Below are 4,499 nucleotides of genomic sequence, written 5' to 3' on the forward strand. Positions count from 1 at the left end.
AGATGTGGCATGTGGCATTATTCATCCATAAAAAAGAATGAAATTTTCCATTTGTGACAACATGGAAGAGCCCAGTGAAGAGCCTAAGTAATGTCATTTTGAAATTAAGGCCTCCATTAAGAGCAACCTTGGGCTGCACGTAGCCCCAGTTCCTCAGATTGCTCAAGGCTAAAGCCATCCTTGAACCGCCCTCAGATCAGCTAATCAAAACACATTCCTGTGGTCTGAGTCAGGGCTGGGAACTACAGGTAGTTATTTTGTACAAACTAGCCAATTTCTCACTGCTTGCCTGAACCCCACATGGACTCTTTGAACTCACCTCATAATTGGTCATTTTCAAAGGATCCTCAAAAGTCATGATTGGGTCCCACCAAAAGTAATGAACAGCTCACAGATACTGAATGGTCAAAGCTGTTACCATGGGTGCTGTACAATTGTAATTGATGCTTATGTGATGATGCTCTACATACAACGTGTGCACTGTAACACCCCCATCCTTTATCCCTTAAAAACCCTGCTCACTATTGTTCGGAGCTTCACCTTGCTGCCACTATACCAGTAGGTGGGTGAACCCCTGCTGGAGCTTGTAATAAAGACCCTTTTGTACTTGCATCGGTGTCAGCTCCTTGGGGGTCTCAGGGGACTCGCGAATAGGGCACAACACCAGGAGGCATTATGCTAAGTAAAATAAGTCAGACAGAAAACGATAAATACCACATGATCTCACTTAAATGTGGAGATTTGGTGGTTAATAATACTGTATTGAATATTTGAAAGTAGCTAGGAGAGGAGATCTTAAAAGTTCTTATCATGAGAGAAGAGTGTATAAAAATATACGGTGATGGATGTTAACTGGACTTATTGTGGTGGTCATTTTGCAGTATACACAAAATTGAATCATTACATTGTACACCTGAAATGAATACAATGTTATATCACTATACCTCAATTTAAAAAAAGAATAATATCAAAATTAAATAAAAATGGGTATGACAATGACTATTCTATCTAATCACTTCATAAGACTATTAAGAAGAAAGTACATGTAGGTCAGGGAAATTTTAAAAGTACTTAAAAAAACAATACAATTTTCCAGGGTAGTAAAAAGACATAGGTATCTGGAATGGTGAAAACATTTCTGTTTATGAATTTCCTTAAATTTTCCTTTGAAAATTGACTTTTCAAAATTTATCTTTATCTGCTCTTCAGAATGTTATTGCACTGTTGTTGTAAAAGTAAAGACTGATAATGCCCTCAATGAAGCATTTTTTATAATAATACTTGTACTTTAGCTTTCTTACATGATTCTCACATAATTACAAAGAAAAGATTTCAGTAGATATTTTATTTTGCTGCAAGTTTTTGTTTGTTTTGTTTTGTTTTTCTCTGATCTTGATATTTTAAGTAATATTTTTATCTATGGATTTCTTACATTTTAAAGTATAGCTTGAGTTTTCCAAACAGAAAACATATTTTTCATCTCAAAAAATTACCATATTGAATGTGATGAAGAACAATTGTTAACTCCTAACTAATACATGCCTGACCTAACTAACTTTTGCTGAATCTATTGGTATTGACACAGACCTTGAAGTTTTCATATCTTTTAGGACCTGGGGTGATATAGTAAATCAGCTGTGTGGTATAAAATATAATGCATGTGAGAATGAAGTTCCTCAGACCCTTAATGGATTATTTATGGTGCCTGCTAGGTACAGAGAACAGTTTAATTCATTGAACCATGAGGCTTTTTTTCTGACTAGAAGATTTATTTTTAACACCTTTATAAAAAAAAGTGAAAATAGGTTTCCAGATACTAATCCCAAAATCACAGTAGCCCACAGCAAGGGATATAAAGATTTCTTCTTGAAGTATATTGCCACTAACAAAATTTAAAAGTTTACCAAAGTTAATTCTTTAAATTAAAGAAATACAATGAATAAATAATAGAGTGATTATTAAATTAACAGAAAAGGAAACACTTTGTGCTATTTTTTATAGTTAAAATTTCCCTGCCTTTTCTCAGGCCACTGGGAAGATGGCAGACATTCAGAGTGAGCATGTCTACCAAAAGCAAACAACCATCTTTCAAATAAGAACACAATCTTGCCTGGAGAAACTGGCAAGGAGACGTTCCCATGATACTACAGAAACATTGGTCTGAGCTTCAAGATGCCCGAGAGGGCTACAGAGGGCACCTACATTGACAAGAAATTCCCTTTTACTGGTAATGTCTCTATCTGAGGGCGGATTCTGTGTGATGTGGTGACTGAGATGAAGATGCAGAGGACCATTATCATCTGCTGAACCTACCTTCACTGCGCCTGAAAGTACAGCTGCTTTGAAAAACGCTATAAGAACAAGTCCATGCTCCTGTCCCCCTGTTTCAGGGTTGACCATATCAGACACACTGTCACAGTGGGCGAGTGCCAGCCCTTATATAAGATTGTTTACTTCAATGTGCTCAAAGTCACGAAGGATGTTGGCACCAGGAAGCAATTCCAGAAGTTCTGAGACTAGCCATCTGCCCACACCCTCAAAGAAAATAAAGTTATTTTCCCACTCAAGAAAAAATTTTTTCCAAATGAAACACTTGACAAATTTGAGAGCTTCCAAAAGACTTCCATTCTCTGACCAACCTTAGAATGTTGGTTTCTGTGTTTGGTATTTAATTGTATTCTGCAGTCTGGAAAGCATTAAAAGGTATATAATACAGAGGTGCCTGGGTGGCTCAGTCGGTTGAGCGTCCAACTTCGGTTCAATTGACGATCTCATGGTTCGTGGGTTCGAGCCCCACGTAGGGCTCTGTGCTGACAGCTAGTTTAGAGCCTGGAGCCTGTTTCAGATTCTGGGTCTCCCTCTTTCCCCTGTTCACGCTGTCTCTCTCTCTCTCTCAGAAATAAATAAAACATTAAAAAAAAGTTTATAAATAAAAAGTATATAATACATAGCATGTTTATGATACTTACCTTGTATTATATATTTTTAAATATCTGTATTAAAATACCTTATCTACTACCATCTGAAATTTATAGTTTATTCACAAAACATTTTTGATAATTTATGTGTTCTCTATATTTATATTTTTCCATATTGTTGTCTGCTTTTCTTCTAAAAACAACAAAAAAAATCATACTGTGTTGGGAGCCATTCTGAACTCACTAGTTGAGAAAACTCCTTGTGAGGTTAAGGCAAGTTTGCAAGACTCTTGCGGTCAGATGACAACCGATACCCACCCCCACTCAATTGTTTCTGCTTGAGCACTGACCCTCCCAAGGCACCTTGTTGATTTATCCAGAGTGACTTATTCTGGCCTTGATATGCTGATTGCATCTCTTGAAGGAACTTACTGTAGGAACTTCTTCTTTTGTGGTTATGGGAGCAAACATTGTGTTTCCTGAAAAACCTGTTTTTCTTAATATTTCCCATGAAGCGATAAACAGTCCATTGATCCCTGCTCACAAAGAACTAACTTTTGCCTTTACTATGTGAAAAAACATTATCCTGTCTGTATTTGAATGCTAAAGATACCTTCCTTCCTCATATGATGAGCATGAGTACCCTTATCTAAATCTTAATAATAAGGTTATGCATACCAATGTTCTGGAAAATTTTTACTGATCAAAGAATTTATCATCAGAATGCCACTTCTGTGCTGTCCTCCAGACACTTAATCATAAAATAAAGTTGGTTCTCAGTCAGTGCAGAGATGCTTGCCTGGTGACCAGAAAGATTCTTGTGACTCTCTCATCCCTCTCTTGCCAACACTATCCCTCCTTCAGGGACCCCTGGACCTGTTGGAGCTGGACTTCAGCAATACTGAGTATACACCTAATATATAATTAGGCATAAAATTAAAGCAATACAAAAATTAAGAAGAAAGTAAAATATTCCCCAAATGTAAACATGCAGTTAAATACTTAACATTGAGGTGAACATCTTTTTTTTAATCAAATTTTTATTTTGAGATAATTGTAGATTGATATGCCATCCTAAGAAATAATATGGGAGATCCTTGTGTCCTTTACTCAGTTTCCCTCAATAGTAGCATCTGGAAAAGCAAATAATAAAAGTAGCAAAAAAAGTGACCTATTTAATATATGGTGTGAAAGTCACTGGCTAATCACTTGGAGAAAAAAAAAATATATATAGCCATTCTTTGTTACTCCAAATAAAATGTATATAGTGCACATGGTGGAATGTCAAACTGTATCTCTAAAAGAACTAGAGGAAATATGAAGGTGGGAAATGCCTCTCAAAGAACAAATGTCCCAAATTAACAGACGTAAGACTGAAGAATTTTACTACATGGAAGTTACAAACAGCTTTAGCATATCCTGCATAAGTCCAGATCCTGCAACAAGAGAAGGAAAACTGGTTCCACGATGTAGTAAAAGAAACAAAATGCTCCATTTCCAGAGTAAAGTTATACATTTTTGGCAGCTGCTTTCTTTTTTCTTTCTTTTTTAATGTTTATTTATGTATATTTGAGAGAGAGA

The 4,499-nt window shown here is 36.1% G+C and overlaps 1 pseudogene; it reads left to right on the top strand.

The window, feature by feature from the left end:
* Positions 1-2,038: 2,038 nt before the first annotated feature.
* Positions 2,039-2,514, top strand: LOC144244910 (small ribosomal subunit protein uS17 pseudogene; annotated as a pseudogene).
* The last annotated feature ends 1,985 nt before the right edge of the window (positions 2,515-4,499 follow it).

The sequence above is a fragment of the Crocuta crocuta genome, unplaced genomic scaffold, assembly GCF_008692635.1.
Source record: "Crocuta crocuta isolate KB4526 unplaced genomic scaffold, BGI_CrCroc_1.0 scaffold38, whole genome shotgun sequence".
NCBI lineage: Eukaryota > Metazoa > Chordata > Mammalia > Carnivora > Hyaenidae > Crocuta > Crocuta crocuta.